The sequence below is a fragment of the Felis catus genome, chromosome D3 (assembly GCF_018350175.1).
Source record: "Felis catus isolate Fca126 chromosome D3, F.catus_Fca126_mat1.0, whole genome shotgun sequence".
In the NCBI taxonomy this organism is placed as follows: Eukaryota; Metazoa; Chordata; class Mammalia; order Carnivora; family Felidae; genus Felis; species Felis catus.
Genome location: NC_058379.1, coordinates 48325035 through 48342558, shown reverse-complemented (window position 1 = coordinate 48342558; position 17524 = coordinate 48325035). Strand labels below are relative to the sequence as shown.

Sequence of the window (17524 nt, the reverse complement as noted above, 5' to 3'; positions counted from 1 at the left end):
GTGTGGTTTCTTTGCACTGATTCCCTTGTTGCTCTAGTCTACATACATGATCTTCCCCTCTAGATCATCTCTTGCAAATCTGTGGCTTTGAATGCCATCTCTGCGTGCCTTCCAAGTCAATAACACTAGCTCTAACATGTCTTGATGTCCAAAAACATCCCCTGCAGCCTCTGCCTTGTTTCTTTGACTCCAGTTTCTGTCAAGTTAAACCTGCCGCTGACGTTCCTGTCTTGGTTGTAAAAATCTAATGGCTTCACGTTGCCCTGAAGTGAAACCCAGACTCCTCAGGCTGGCCTCCGGGGACTTCGTGAATCATCCGCCGTACTCCAAGAGCCAGATCTCTCCTGCAGCCCTGAACTGGGTCACATGTTATTTAGCCAGTCTGCTGGTAGTCATGGTGGCGTTCTTGAGTGTATCTGCCTCCTGTCTTCACCCATGACATTTTTCACCACAAGTCAGAAGTGAGTGAATGGAGTGTCTGCTACGGGGGAAGTCTTCTCGCTCTTCTCTGCCTAGTTCTTGTTCTGTGTCTCCACCGTGAAGTCTTTCCTGATCCTTTCTCTGGAAGCCTTCAATCCTCCCTTGAGTTCCAGTGGTTTTGTTCTATTATATTAGTCCTCTGCCACTTTTGTACATTTTTATAGCCTCTCTAATGCCTGTCACAGTACCTTATACCTACCTGGTGCTTATTGATGGATGGAAAACTTAATGCAGTCTCTTTAAAACTGTATAACATGAAGCTCTTGGGGTACAAACTTTTGCCCAAACCTCACAATAAATAATTTAAATAAAATTAAAACTAAAATAAAAAAAGTAGATCTATTTTATTTATTTATTTATTTATTTATTTATTTATTTATTTTCCTTTTACCACAGAAATGTCCCTAGGACAAAGGAATTTCAGGGTATAAAAGTAAGATAAAAGGAAAGATAATAAAGTTAATTTAGGAAAGAAAATAAAGTTAAGATATTGGGGTAGTTTTCCATATATTAGCAGTTGGTAGTTCTCAACATAATCTGCCATTTCAACCATGTCTGTGATAATTTAATTTTTAACTCCACAACAGTCACTCTAATGTGTTAGGCTAATGGAACCCTAATACAGTTAGAGGTTTTATGGCCAGATTAATTTAAGGATTAAAAAATTATATTTGACTACCAAGTAATAAGCATGGTTATTGAAAGATGTTAACCAATCAGGATCATCTGATCCTGTATTGATATGTATGTAATTGTGGCTTATGCCGACCTTATTTATATCTATCACATGAACATGGCAGCTATTGAACAGACTTCTTTGCTACTTAGCAACGAGACGCATTTCTAAGAGTCGGTTAACTGTATTTTCAATGCACATGTAATTGATCTTCATGTCAGGTGGTGACTTGGCATAAAGCCAAGGGTGAGCTGTCAAGCACATATGCAAAGTGGGGCTCATGGACCTGGAGTAGATACAGGACAGTTTGGAGAGTAAGCTATCATGGAGGAATTGGGAAGATATTTTTTAATCTTGGACTTTCGCTAGATTTCTGATGACTGCTAATACAGAAAAACCTGCTAATGAGTAGGCTACTTGTGTTTTTTTTTTTTTTTTTTTTTTTTTTTTTTTTTTTTTTTTACTTAAAGTAAAATGTAAAATGTCAGGCAACTATCCATGACTTACTCTAGGGAAAGGGAGCAGCTAATGATTAGTCTTCTGTTTACAATTAAAGTCTGATTTCTTTTCCTAATTTTGGTTGACTTGGTATTGGTTCTCTGGACTCCTAATAGGCCTTGTGGGTTCTAAATAGATTCTGCTTTGACTCCCAATTACCATGCAATTAAAGGACCTCCAAATGCTGCCCTTTAATTGTGTTCGTGTTCATTTTGTTAAAACTAAGACAACAGATCCAAAATGGAGTCACTTATGCTAAGCCCCATGTCACAAAACCAAGAATTGATGCTTAATTACAGTTTAACTTCTCCCAGGAATGGAATCTTTAACCAGTCAATCAGGAACAACCTGATCAGCACTAGTGAGATAATGTATCTGGTAGACCCTCCAAACCTCCCTTACCTCTGTGCCCTAAAGGAAGGTGACCTTGTCACAAGCAATCTGCTTTTTGCTAGTATAACTTCCTTGTCCCACTCCCTTCTGCCTATAAAAGTCTTCCATTCTGTATGGCTCCTCAGAGCTCCTTTCTGTCCACTTGATGCAATGCTGCCCAGCTCATGAATTGTTAAATAAAGCCAATCAGATATTTAAAATTTACTCAGCTGAATTTTTTTTTAAACAATTTCCTCTCAGCTTTTATTCTGTAATCTAATTTTAGTTGCCATACCAGTTCTTTATAAATTTGGGTATGGTTTTTAATGATATACCACCTCAATTTTCCAATATAGCCCTTCTTTATTAAAAAAACAAAAAACAAAACAACACAAAAAACAACTAAGAAAATCACCAAAATGACAGCATAGACTTTGATGGAAACAAGTGATGTGAAAATGGGCTAAATCAGGAGAGGACTGGCTTAAGAATATGGATTTGGTGACTAGTTCCAGCTCTGGAAAAAGGAGATAAATGCCTCGATCCCTTTGTGCTCAGCCTCCTAGGTTTAACTGAGGAGACCTTTTGTTCATTTTCTAAAGTAAGGGCCTGTTTTTTACATTCTTGGGAGTCTGTGCACGAATAATGGCTAAATTCAGTCTGTGGCTGAATAAATGGATAGTCAACCCCACCCTTTCAGCGATAGGAGTAATAGGAGTATAGTCCTGAAGGTATTTACAAAAACTCCCCCGATGAAGGGCCAGATTCTCTGAGACTTCCCAGGTGATGGTTGGCTAAGCTGCTAATGGGAGGAAATTAGGGGAGACTCACTGTGGCCTGCCGGCCACAAACATACGTTCTACCAGTGACCTTTACGGGGCCGTGCCCCAAGCTCCACCCCCCCCCCCACCCACACCCTGCCAAATCACTCATACAGTGAATAATTAAGACTTTTTCTGGAAGCCATGACTTTAGTATTGGGGATTTCAGGAGGGTAGAGCACCTGATACCTGGTAGGGTCTCACAAATCACACTTGGTCTTCTCTAGCTCCGTAGAGTGGTGGCCCTAGACCTAAAGATCTTCGAAGGTCTGAAAGGCTGCAGTAAGAAGCCAGGGTATGAGCCCTTAATGAAGGTCTGTTCAGCACAGTAAGCAGTAATCACCATCAGGCCTTGCAAAAAGTGCTGAGTTACTTTTCTTTCTGCTTTCTCTTGATGATTCAGGAGGGTAGAGGGGAAAAGTCACTGATATGGGTTACCCCAACCCATAAATAATTGAAAGAATATGTAATGCAAATTCAAATTCATTTCATCTCGTAACAACCCCACTTAAACAGCTCACTCAACTGTGTATGCCAGGAAATGGAGTGGAATCGGAATTGACAGGAGGGGCTTCTCTTGGCTGAGCTTGAACACACCATCTGAGATGCAGTGATGCTTTTTGGTGCAAAACAAAGAAATCAGCAAATGAAGGTGGTCCTTTTGAGCTCCCCCACTTTCTTCCCTTCCTGATGAAGCACCTAATGAAATGTGAAGTGGTTCAGGAGCTGTGGGCAGAAGAATGCCTATGTGGAATAATGGAGACAGAGATAGTTGCTATAAAGATGGGTCCAGGCTTATTGGTGATCAGGTGAAACATACTTCCAGGATGGAGATAAGCAGAGAGCAAGGCTCACGATCTGAGAACATAGGAAAATAGCCTGCAGGGAAGGCAGCTTTCAGTCACTAATGTCTTCTGAGATTTATGAACAAGACAGTTCCAGATCAGGTAATAGCAGATGAAAATGTGCTGGCATTTAAAACTATTAACTGATGTTTTTCTTTTTCTTTCTCTCCTGTTATGATTCTCCTGTTTCCCTCTACTGCCCCACCCAATTAAATAAGTCCTGTAGAGTCATCACCTCAAGGAAGGGATGTGACAAGGTGTCAAAGAGAAAAGAGGAAGTGCCTTTGGTTTCTAAAATTTAAGCCCTGGGAATAATCGAGAAGACTTGGGGTATAGTTAGAGTTGGATAAAATAGGGTTTGAGGAGAAAGGGCTTTCTCTTGAGCTAGGGGAAGATTTCTTTGCACCAGGGAGTGGAAGGGAGGGTCAGCAGATGGGATGGGAGCAGATATGTTGGTGCGTGCTGGAGTGAATGCTCAGTGCCCTGCTTCCCGGGTGACACCAGGGGAAGGGGCAAGACTGTCAGCCCTCAAAGACCACTCACAGATTTGCAGAGATTCTTGAGCCACAAGATGACACCTAAAGAGCAAAGGGTTCCTGTGCCCCAGTAGCTGTGGAGAGAGCCAAGGACCCAAGGGACCACAAAAGAATTAAGAACAAACACTTCATGGCTTCCTGTGAGAACTCAACACATTAGCACTGTCTGAGCCCTCCTTAGAATTTAAACACAACCCTGAGGAGAGGGTCGTTTCCATATTGAGTGGGGCTGAGAAGAATGCGGTATTACATTCTTCTACCACCCTGGAAGAATGTGGTATTAATATAGAAATTAAGTGAGTTAATATAAAAATAAAGAGTTTATGAAGATGAAGAGTCATAAACCACAATTCGTACCTGCCTTGAGTGGGGCCCGATGTAGGGTATCTAAGCTTCCCAAGGAATGTGTGGGAGACTGATTATAATCCCTCAAGCTAGAGGGCAACCATTTTGAGCCAGAGGCCATGACTCAGGTAGGGAAGTGGTAGGCACGGAAGTAACCATGGAGTTTGGAGACGCAGGTGGACTTTCATGAAGATGCCAAGTTTGCAAGAGACAGGCTGCTTCACACCCCAGGGCCAGACCCAGAAAAGGTAGCAGAGGGTAGAAGGAAAGTAAGGGTTGCCGTGGGTAGAAAGCAGAAGGAGGGAGCTTTATTTGGAGCCACAGAAAAGATTAAGTTATTTCTTCTCAGGAGAATCTACTAGAAAGGGAGGGCGAAGTGAGTTTATGACTCTATCCCGGTTAGTTATGACAGGGCTGGTGGGGACAACTGGTAAGGAGTCCCAAGGGCTACTTCTCAGGCTCAGGGGGAAGGAGGCAGAATCTCTCTTCCCCAGAGCCGGCCCTACACAACACACACAGAGGCACACACCCCGTTGCGGGGGCCTGGGGTCTGGGAAGGATGTGCCATGAAGCAGAAAGGACTCTGGAGGAAATCTGCAGCATGCTGACTCAGAAGGGCAGTGTTTTAAAGGTAATTCCAAGAAGATGGGGAAACACAAATTCCTCTTTTTCTTTTTCTTGTGGAAAAAAAAAAGTGAACTTTTTCCTGGTAGACTGTAGAGAACCAGAGCTGGCAATGACAAACCTCAGGATTGAGGAGGTCTTGGGAAGAGAGAGACAGATTCTCATCTTGACCCTTGGCTTCTTGCCTTAGGAGACTTGAGAATCAGGTGAGAATTACATCACCTCTTACACTAGACACCACCCGGCCACAGCCGAAGAGGAAGGTTGCAGATTGAGCTGGGAACTTGCCACCCACAGGACCCACCATCCTGAAGCCAAATGCTGACGGGAAAGAAGCCCAGGGAGGCTCACCTTGGCATAAAATAGTCTTGCTTGTGGCCAGACTGACTCCTTCTGGTGGATGGGGCTCTAAATGCCGAAGGGAGAAGCCGCGGGTCTCCTAGATTAAGTGACCCCCCCATAAGTGAGGCGGGAAATTTGCTCCAAAAAAGGGGCTCACCTACTGGAGTCTGGAGAAGCTGGCACCTGCATTAGCATGGGACATTTTGCTTGAGAGAATTACTATTCTGATACACTCAATTTGGAACAGAGAGAGACATAGTTTGTGGAGGGCACTTGTGAGAAGAAAAAGTTTCCTGTTCAAACATTACACTAGCACAACAAATCTGGTGAGAAAATAATTTTGTGCCGATGTTTATTTCTCCGTCTTACTCACACTGGCAGTCCCTCCACATCTGCCGTAGACTCTTGTCTCTGGTTTTTGTGTTTCCAAAGCCTAAATCTGTGCTAACCCTGTCACAAGTTAAGATTCTCCTAAGGTTCTCATGACAGAAGTAATGCTGCTAATTAAGTTGGAGGAGAATTTCCTCCCAGAGGGCCAGTGAAGGACTCTCCAGGGCTGGGTAGCAAGGAAGAAAGTGGAGTAAAAAAGAGAAAGCCTAGTTTTGCAGGGAGAGGGTGTCTTGTGAGACCCAAAGGAAGGGAATGAAGGATGCCCCAAATGTTTTATACATTGTCTTGGATGTGAGAAGTGGATAACATCGAGTTCAAGTTTTCAGGGTTTGAACTGGACCCAACATGGCAATGCCAGTGTCTCTGTGGACACTTTCTGGTCTCATGACACGTGGGTTGCCGGTTGATATTCTGAATGATTCCATTGCCTTTGGCTTTAGACCTTTGGAGTTCCCTTACCGTAAAATGGAATAGTTCCCTGTTTTATCTCACTTATTTGCAAGGTTCTAAGCAGCACCTAGGGGATATGCTGAAAAGGCATGGGCTTCCCTCTTTCCACTTGCTTAAGAGTGTGTCTATAGTATTCCTTCCTGCAAAGAGCAATTATTGAGGGACTTCCACGAGCACCAGACGCTTGTTTGGTGCTAGAAATCGGATGGGCGTCCCCTCACTGCCTCATGGGGAAGACTGTCTTGGAAACTAAGAATCACAGACCAGTGTGACGAGCATGAGCACTGAGAGCCCCAGGGGATATGAGTCAGCCTGTAGGGGGCGTCCCAGTTGAAGGAGCTTCTCAGATGCTTTGGATTTTCTTTTTAAGGAAGTGATTTTTGCAAGAGAATCCTAGAGATAGCGACTTAACACGTTGACATCAGTGAGAGACTGAAACAATCTCTAGAATATCCTATCACTTATCATGTGAAGTAATTAAATGTATTTATTGCTTAGACGATGTTGGTTTTTTTAGTAGCTTTCCACCAAGAGAAATCCTGAGCGTTACAATGTTGTCAATTTTCCCATTAAAGCGTGTTGAGGACAAAATTGAAATGCATTGTTTTGGCTGTAATTACCATTCTTTTTTACTTGCATTGTGATTATAATTTATGAAAGGAGAAAATGAGGTGGTTTTCCACTGCAGGAAAATTAGAACAAACTTTCCTTCTTTTTTTTTCTCTTTTCTTTTCCTTCTTCCTCTTCTCACTCTCCCTCCTTTCCTCCCTTTCTTTTTTTGCTATTTGAAATATTTAAAATAATGTCAATAAAATAAAGAATCACTGGGTTAAATATTACATCGTTGGATTCATTTAAATTCATTCCCGTATAACAAATGAACAATGAATAAAGTTTCCTCTAACAAGCAAATAAGCCTACGAAATCTCAAATTGAAAGGTTATGTAGCAATAAAATATTATTTATGAACTAGCACCTCATAGGAGACCTTCTTGCAAATGACCCACCTAGGGTTCAATTTTATGACAAGACACTGATTAAGTATAAAGATGATAAGAAAGAACTTTCACTCCAACCTGGGCAGTATTTACATTCTTAGTTTCTTTGAGTTGTAAATATCCTACAGTTTCTTCCTTATCTTTACCTAAGTTTTAAATATAAGTACCTGAGTTTTAAATATAAGTACCTGAGTTTTAAATATAAGTATCTGAGTTTTAAATATCCTGCAGTTTCTTCCTTATCTTTATCTGAGTTTTAAATATAAGCACTCGAGTTTTAAATATAAACACCTGAGTTTTAAATATAAGTATCTGAGTTTTAAAATATAAGTATCTGAGTTTTAAATATCCTGCAGTTTCTTCCTTATCTTTATAATAAAATGTTCAAACCTTGCTCAGTGATTTGTTTTCTCAATTTTCTCTCAGTATTCTTATTACTAAAGCTTGTGACCTCCGATTTTAACTTTATTTTTTATTTTATTTTATTTATTTATTTTTTTTGGTGCCGAAACCCGGGATCAACTTTAATTTTGATTAAGGTTAAATTTCAAAAATTGGGGCTTATCACTTTTGGGATCAACCAGCCGGCAAGTTTTTCTCCGTGATTTGCAAGAGGGCTTTATACATTAAAATGTTAGTTCTCTTGGGGCGCCTGGGTGGCGCAGTCGGTTAAGCGTCCGACTTCAGCCAGGTCGCGATCTCGCGGTCCTGGAGTTCGAGCCCCGCGTCGGGCTCTGGGCTGATGGCTCAGAGCCTGGAGCCTGTTTCCGATTCTGTGTCTCCCTCTCTCTCTGCCCCTCGCCCGTTCATGCTCTGTCTCTCTCTGTCCCAAAAATAAATAAACATTAAAAAAAATAAATAAAATGTTAGCTCTCTGTCATATATGTTGGGAACGTTTTCTTCTGCATATTGTTTGTATTTCAACCTTGCGACGATCATTGCTTTAGAGAATTTTTCTGTTGTCAGACATATGATCTTTTGATTGTAAATAAAATCTTTGGATTTTATCATTTCTTCTTAAAAAAAAAAGTTTAAAGATGCTTCCTTCAAACCAAAATAACCATCCACATTTTCTTCTATTATTTTCATGGCTTCATGCATAAGTTTTAAATCTTTGATCCATCTGGAATCTATTTTGGTACGAAAATAAGTTAGGAATGCAAGCATATTTATTTGGGAAATAGCGAATCTATTGCTTTCATAAAATTTACTGGTTTTATCTTGTTCCACTGCTTTGAAATGCCACCTTAATTCTACACCACATTTTCATATCTCCTTGATTCTATGTATGGCATTTATATGCGATTTCAGTCATCTGTCTGCCTCTGTATCCATGCCACCATCTCATTTTAAAAATGACTACAGCTTTAAGGACATTATAATAATTGGTAAGACGACTTCTCACACATTATTCTACTGTTTAAGGAATGTCTTGGCTCTTCTTGCATTTTTATTCTTTCAGATTGATTTTTAAAGATAGCACTTAGTGTACCAGGCATTTTATTTATTTATTTTTTTCTGTATTGATTTTTCAGGAAAACAAATTACAAAAGTAACGTATGCTTGCTATAACAAAGTCCAACGATGCAGACATGAGGATGAGCCTGCACAGGCTTCTCTTCTCCCCCTTTAACAACCCGTCCCAGAGGTGACTGCCGTTGGCCATTTGTTGGGCCTCTATCCTTTTGAACTTTCTCCCCTTCTTTTTAAAATTATGTTTATTTATTTTGAAAGAGAGAAAGAGAGAGAGAGAGAGAGAGCATGGGGGAAGGGGCAGAGCGAGAGGAAGACACAGAATCTGAAGCAGGCTCCGGGCTGTCAGTGCAGAGCCCGACGCACGGCTTGAACCCTCGAACTGTGAGATCATGACCTGAGCCAAAGTCAGACGCTTAACCAACTGAGCCACCCAGGCACCTGCAAATACTCTCCTGTTCTAACGCATAAACACATTTCATGAAAAGTGCCCTCAAAATACTAGTCATGTTTTTACTACAGTGTCCCCATAAATATCTGGAAAGACATATTTTCTTGCACATTTCTGGCTTTCAAATCATGTAATGCCTTTCAGGGTGTTTTTGTTTTTTTTTTCTCAAATATGGATGCTGATATAACACGACTCGTCTACATCACAGAATCTACACGAGACATTGTGATAATAAAGCACACTTCAAATATATCTCATCTTACGCCATTTCTCGAAGCATGTTCTAAAATACACAGATTCGGCAAGATACTCTGCAGAGGTTTTGCAAGGGTCCCCTGGGCAAATGAGTTTGGGAAACCCTGGGCGGTGTATTTTCCCTGTGGATATTGGTAGTGCAAGGCAGCATATTAGAAACTGTTAAGTCCTATAATAAGGGTTTAGTTTTGTCTGACTTAGTGTTTTCTAAACTTATTTGATCAGGGAAATTATTCTGCCTCTTGGACAGGACATTCCCAGAACCCACTTTGGGAAATGTGGAGTTGCAGGCATTCACCCAGGTACTGGCTGGGGGTGAGTAGCAGGAAAGCCTGGAAGAGCTCCCAGGTCTCTGGCTTTGATAAATGGGTGGTTGCTGTTGTCACTGACTGAGATAAAGAATAGAAGTGCGGGATCAATTTTGGACATACTGAGTTTCGATGCCTCTGGGAGGTTCAAGTGGAGATGTTTAGTAAGCTGAGAATTTACAGGTCTGGAATTCAGGTGAGAGGTCAGCGCTAAGGAACAGTGGTTCAGTAAGTTTGCTTTGGATTAAAGCGTGTTGTCTAAAAAGGCCCATTTTAAAATGCACATATATTACCTAAGAAGGGTAAGCATTAAATTATTAATACGCATTATATTATCATATTAGCTTACTATCATTTTAAAACAGAGATCAGGCCCCTGAAGGAATGGAAGTCAGAACTGGCGAATTCGAGTGGAGGGTCAGCAAAGAAATAGTCTGAAGTGGTGCTTTCCAGCCCTTTAGAATCTGGGGCCTCTTTTTAGTGCTAAAATGTTTTTTTCAAACCTCCCCAGTGTCCTCCCACCCCACTCACCCGCCCATTCATTCTACTTTTAATATTCTTTGATTGAGAAAATATGCCCTGACCAAAACTAGTACAAATTAACTTTGAAAGACATCAGCGCAAACTTAGGAAGACATGTGTTTATTCAGTGTCCAGATCGTGGCCCTGCACAGAGGATTTCTGATCTTCGGGCTGCCCCCGTGTTTCCCGGCCAAAACGGATGTGAGGACCCTGGCTTTCAGTATCGGGCAAACACCGTGTTCTCTCACTTACCCAGGTTTGTGTCGAATTAAAACAAGAAGCTGAGGGAGAGGAAGGTGCCAGTGCAATTTTTAGGTCACTCATCTGCTATCTCTTTGACCCGGGTCCATTTTAACCGAGACTGAGCTCTTAGCCTGGCGTCTCCCATCGCTAACCAGGTGACCTCGGAGAAACCTCGCTGCCTCCTTTGCCTTAACTATCAAAACGGGATAATAGCAATAGCTTTTCTTGCCTCCCCGGGGCCCTTGAGCTGAAGTCAGTAAGATAAATAGTTGTGAAAGTGAGTGGGAAGGTTAAAAGTGCTCTAAAATGTGAGGTATTTTCATGGCTGCATTTTAATATGGCTCAGCACCAGGTATCCTGAAGGTAGCAATTCCCTGGGAGGGGGTTTAATCATCCGGGCTCACCATAGGGTGGACTCCATTTAACCTGTGTGTTCTGGTTGATTAGGTTATTGTGTGTAGATTGCAGGAATCCCAAGCTCTCCTCCATCTTTTTCTTTTTGATATAATTTTAATGAGATTTCCCCCATTCTTTTATTGCATGGCAGGCTACTGCTAGAATAAATATAAAGAAGTTTAAAAAAAAATGGAGAAAACAGGAGGGCTGGGGAGATGGAAAAATGCAGGGGGTAAGGCAGGGGAAGAGAGTGGGAAGGCTGTTCAAGATATGTATGGGTCTCCTGATGACTTTAGAATTCCTGGGGGCACTTCCTTCTGTGCCAGGCACTGAAAGATAAGAGAGGGGGCCCAACTAAGGCCACTGAGAGAAATGTCTTTTTTAATCATTCCTTCCAAGAAACTTCATTGCCAGGCCCAGGAATCCAGTACTTTTCCTTGTATTGTACAAGCAAAGTCTGCACGGTGCAGCCTCTTCCCACACAGTGGCCTCTAGCGTGTTTCTCTGAATGGGCAGTTGTGTGGGATACCTCAGGACATTTAAAATGATACAGACACATTGGAAGAGTGTATTTTTCATTAGACCTATCCAGGTAACACTTAAAAGCCATTTATCCTGAGTTGAGATTGTTATTTTTCATTAATCGAAGGGAACTCGTTCCCTTCATTGGATAGTAGTAACTGTCGCTAACTAGTAACTGTCCCTAAGTAGCAAGTCATTTCTTCCCTGAGGCTCTGTCTATTTTCCTGTCCTGGGAGGGAGTGTGTATGTGTGTGCCTGTGTGTGCACATGTGTGCACGTGTGTGCACATGTGTGCACGTGAGTGCGTGTATACTTGGCGCGTGTGTGTGCACATATGCATGTGTGCATGTCGAGGTGGGGAGCAAGAGTAGTGCGAGTACCTGATATATGCCATGCAGACTTCAGAGTGGATCATTGAGATTATTTAATCCAATAAGCCAGGTAGGTATTAGTTCTCTCATTTCCCGACAAGACTCAGAGATGCAGTAACTCGCTAAAGTCAACAGCTAGAGAGCACTGTGATTAAATCTCTGATATCTGTGGCCTGAAAGGAAGGGGGAGTGGGTCACATAAGCCGTGTATATGCCCTTTGCTGTTTAGAAGATCTCCTCCAACAACTTTCCAATTTTACTGTCCTAGGGTTCTTTCTGGGTGAGTCCTGGGTCTTTGAAAGAAGGAAGGGAGGAGACAAAACATTTGTAGAGCACGGAGAGGACTACCTACAAGCCTGGACATCCGAGATGAGGAGGGCCCACAAATGACCTAGACCATCCCAACAGTTCATAAATTCTCTCATCACCAGCTTTTTTTTTTTTTTTTTTGGTTATTTATTTTTACACAGTAGTGAGTATTTTTTCAGCAGAACGTACTGGAAACTAAGTAGAGTCCCTTTTGTTAAAGCACAGCAGCCTGTCCTTGAGAAGAAGGCACTGTATTCTCTGGCATTTGGGAATTAATGCCTCTGTAAGGGCAGCCTCTGATCCTATCATGCCAAGAATAGTGTGGAGTAGAGTGTGGCCAAAGGAATGGGCAAAGCCTGCCATTGTAGATGTCATCATGACGTGTAGATGTCATCATGACTACAAGGGGACATAAGCGGCCTGGCTTGAATGAACTGTATCAATTAGGATAGATAGGTGGGAGTGTGGAAACTATCTTCATGGTATCACTGCCTCTTTTTCTTTATTATTTGAGGACATCTTCAGCCATTTCGGTCAGGACAGAAATTATGTCCTGTAATTTGACTGACTTTGCCAATTTTACTCACTATTTACTCAGAGCATTTTATAGCTGCCAGCACTGGAACCCCGTCATCTGCTTACATCCTCTTGAGGTGTTTGGGCACAAAGAATCCCATTCCCCTGGCTCCAGGCTCTAGATCAGTGCTTCTCAATCTTGACTGTACATTAGAACACCCTGAGGGGCTATTAAAAATACTGATGGCTGGGCCCCATCCTAAGAGAGTTTGATTTAATTGGTCTAGGTGGGACCCTCACATTGGTATTTTTCAATGGCTCCCCAAGTGATCCTAATGAACAGTCAAAATTGGGAACTACTGCTCTGGATGGTTGACTCATCCTACATAACCCGTCAGCTGAAGTCTCTGTAGCTTCTGGGGCTGTGCAAGTACATTGGTGCCTTTGTGTGATTTAGAAAAAGATACCCCTCTGCCTGTACACATTTCCTATAAGGAAAATGTACTACTTTTTCTGGGTTGACACAGCTCCATGGGCGTATGGCTTGGTGAGCAGAGTGTGGTCTTCACAGCTCTGTAAGTCAGTCCTGGTGGCTTCCAACCATAGGTCTCTCTTTGAGTCTCCTGGTTTGGCATTTATCCTTCCAGGGGTCTCTTGGCCATAGGCAAATTTCCGTTAAAGAAATACAGAAGCAACACTTCTAACGTGGCAGGCTCTACTGATCTCAGTTCCCCAACTCTAACTCATGAAAAATGTGAAAAACAACCATTTAAAGTTTCTGGAAATTGTCCCAAGGGCATATAGCAAATGGGGAAATAGTTACTTAAGGAAATCTACTAAATCTCTGTAAGAAGGACTCTGTGGCATTTGAGTCACAGGCCATCCCTCCCGTCACAGCTCAGTGTGATAGAAGCTCCACTCTGAGTGTGTGTGGCCAAGAAGGGCTTCCACCGCCCCAGTTCTCAGCCTAGGGCTACAGTTTCTTCCTTGGAGGAGAAAGCTGTCAAAAGTTGTCATTGCTCATCCCCAGGTGCAGGTCACAGAAGCTCTGTCCCCAGCAGGTGTAGAACACCAGAGCCTTCATTCATAAGGTCAAGGTTCTAGGTCAGGAGAGAAGCAAATCAAGAAAACCAGGGCCACTGTTCTCTTCCAATGCATCACTCACAGAACAGGGATGTGAGTCCATTGGAAGCAGGACCTTGTCCCTCTCTTCAGCTCCAGAGCAGTGGCATGGAAGTTTTGCCAGAGAAAGGCAGGCTATAGGAACAGACATGCCATAGTTCTTCCTAAGGGCATTGGTTTTGTTTGGAATAGAATGTGGTAAAGTTCAAATGTAAGGGTGCTATCAAAACCAATGGGAAGTTTGGTAGTAAGCAGTTGTGAGGGGGTGGATAACCCCATGGCAGCAACAGGCTAACCTGAAGTACAGCTAGAAGTATAACTGAATGATATAGAGAAAGAGATAGCTAAAAAGAGCTCTTCTGGGACTGGAACAATCTTCAAAGACTGGCCTCCAAGGCTGTCTCTGCAAAGAGATCTGGTTTAACTGAATTGGACTGTGGAACAGTTTGTGGCAAAGGGCATTGTTGAAAACAATACAGACCCCAGCTAGAAATTTGTGGAGCCTAATAGCTGAATGTGATAGAAATAGAGGCAGATGCACAGGAAGCTAAAAAAAAGAGATCAAGAAATGACGCAGTCACAGAGAGTCCCGATAAAACAACTGTCACTTCAGGGTGACTGTAGGTGTCTCCAACAATGTTCCTTCTGAGAAGTGACATTAGAGGCTGTACACTGTGGGGAAAATAAACTTCAAAGGAACAGGCCAGTCGAGTCACTAAACAAATAAACAGCAATAAATACAAGACAGACCCAGAGAGGTGGTGGTGGGAAATCAATATGCAGAGTTGCTACAGTCTATTGTCCAAAATGTCCAGTTTTCAACAAAAAATCATGAAACATGCAAATAAACAGGACAATGTGATTTGTATGCAGGAAAAAGAGCAGGCAATAGAAGTAGCCTTTGAGAGGACCCAGATGTTGGACTTGGCAAAGACTTTAAATCAGCATAAATATGTTTAAAGAACTAAAGGAAATGATACTAAAAGAAGTAATGGAAGGTGTGATGACAAAGTCTTATCAAAAAGTATACACATACAGGGCACCTGGGTGGCTCAGTCGGTTGAGCATCTGACTTTGGTTCGGGTCATGATCTCACAGCTCGTGAGTTCCGGCCCGGTATTGGGCTTTGTGCTGACAGCTCAGAGCCTGGAGCCTGCTTTGGATTCTGTCTCCCTCTCTCTCTGCCCCTCACCCACTTTCACTCTTTCAAAAATAAACGTAAAAAAGTATATACACACATATTTGTGTGTATGCTTGTGTGTACACACACACACACACACACACACACACACACAGTCCCAAAGTATGTAAAGCAAAAACTGACAAAACTGAAGGAAGAATTGACAATTCAACAATAATAGTTGGAGTCTTCAGCTCCCCACTTCCAGTTGTGGGCAGAACAACAAGCCAGAAAATCAGTAATGAAATGAAGCCTTGAATAACACCATAAGCCAAGTGCTCCTAATAGACATCTACCCAGCAACAGCAGGATGCATATTGTTCTCAAATGCACATGGAATTTTTTTTTAAGTTTATTTATTTTGAGAGACAAAAAGAGAGTATGTGCATGCACACATACAAACAAGCAAGGGGCAGAGAGAGAGGAAGAGAGAAAGAATCCCAAGTAGGCTCCAAGCTCCACGTTGAGCCCAACCCGGGGCTCAATCTCATGTGAGTTCGAGCCCCAACATTAGGCTCTGGACTGAAAGCATGGAGCCTGCTTGGGATTCTCTCTCTCCCTCTTTCTGCTCCTCCCCTGTTTGCTCTCTCTCTCTCTCTCTCTCTCTCTCTCAAAATAAATACATAATCTTAAGAAAAAAGATAATCAGTGAAACCAAAAGTTGGTTCTTTGAGAAGATTGACAAAATTGGTAAAGCTGTAGCTAGAGTGACCAAGAAAAAGAGAGAAGATTCAAATTATTAAATCTGGAATGAAAGATGGAACTTCAACCTAAACAAATAAAAAAGGATTATAAAGGAATACTATGGACAACTGTATGTCAATAAATTAAGTAATTTAGGTGAAATATATGTATTCCTGGAAAGACATACACTACTGAAAGTGACTTGAGAAAAAAATAGATAATCTGAATATGACTATGACAAGCAATGAATTATGGCAAATAGAACTGTGGCAAAAGTCTCCCCCAAATTTCTAAGCAGTATGCCCTGATACAAAAACCAAACAGAAAAAGATAACACTACAGAGAAGGATCTATACTGAATATAGGCACAACAAAATCTTAAAATACTAGCAACCCCAATTCAGCAATATAAAAAAAAAATTTATATACAATGACCAGGTGGGATCAATTCCATGAAAGGAAGATGTAATCCACTACATAAATAGAACAAAAGGGAAAAAACCACATGGCTATTTTATTAGATGCAAAAAAATAATTTGACAAAATTTGATACATTTCCATGATAAAAACACTCAATTAGGAATGGAAGAGAACTTCCCCAACCTGATAAAGAGTATCTATGAAAAACGTATAACTAACGTCATATTCAGCGATAAAAAGACTGAAGACCAGGATGTCCGCTCTTGCCATTTACGTGTGCGCGCGCGCATGCGTGTGTGGGTCTGTATTTATATATATAGAGAGAGAGACGGAGAGGGAGAGGGAGGGGGAGAGATAAAGGAGGGGGTTTGTGTTAGAAGGACATTAATATGATTGAATCAGGGCACTACCCTTATGCCCCCATTTAACCTTCTCACACTCCAATCCCACATTGGGGATTAGAGCTTCAACATAGGAGTTTGGGGGGGATACAAGCATTCAGTCCATAAGCCTGCCAAACAAATTATCACAACTTTGCAGCTTAAAACACACTCATTTATTACTCCACAGCTTTTTAGATAAGTACAGACAGTTCGACTGGATTCCCTGCTCAGGGTCTCATCAGGCTGAAGTCTAAGGTGTTGTCTGGGTGGGTGTCTCATCTGGAGGCTGTGGGGAGGAGTCTATTCAGATTCAGATCTGTGTGGCCATAAAGTGGAGGGCTTCACTTTCTTTCTGGCTGTTGCTTGAGAGCAACTCTCAGTCCCTGGAGGACACTCATAGTCCTTGGCATGTGGCCCCTTCCATATTTAAAGCCAGCAGTCACTCCTGGGCTTGAAGTCTTTCACTTCCTCATCTGTTACCAGCCAGAGAAAACTGCTTTTAAAGGTCTCATGTGATTCGATCAGGCCCACCCAGACAATCTCCCTTTTGCCATATACGATAACATCGCATCACCATAGGAGCGATATCTCCTCACATTCGGATTCCCTGCACCCTCAAAAGGAGGTGACTGTACAGAGGTGAAGGTCATTCTTAGAACTCTGCCTACCATGCTCTCACAGAAGAGATTGTGCGTTTGGATGAAGCTTCAGCCCGTGCCAATGAGGTTCCATCCTCTTGTGATCTTCCCTCCCTGCCTGCCAGTTGATGAGAACTTCCATCTGCGCCCATGAATTTGAGTCTGCCCATGAACTTCCCTTCCCGACAGCCTGTGGATCTCAGACTTGCTTAGCCAACCCCACATTTGTGAAAGTCAATTTCCTATTGTAAGTGTCTTAGTGGCTATATACTTCTCTGTTTGAATCCTGGCTGGTAGACTGCCTTTTAGGGGTATGACGATTAAAAGAGTTAATATATAGAAGTATATTAGAAA

The 17524-nt window shown here is 42.1% G+C and overlaps 1 long non-coding RNA gene across 2 annotated transcripts in view; it reads left to right on the top strand.

Annotated features, from left to right (window-relative positions):
* Window positions 1–16512: 16512 nt before the first annotated feature.
* Window positions 16513–17524, top strand: part of LOC123381293 — a 312463-nt gene continuing 311451 nt past the window's right edge. For both annotated transcript variants that reach the window (XR_006588131.1, XR_006588130.1), the window contains exon 1: window positions 16513–17417. This is a non-coding gene — a long non-coding RNA (uncharacterized LOC123381293). The remainder of the gene's footprint in view (window positions 17418–17524) is intronic.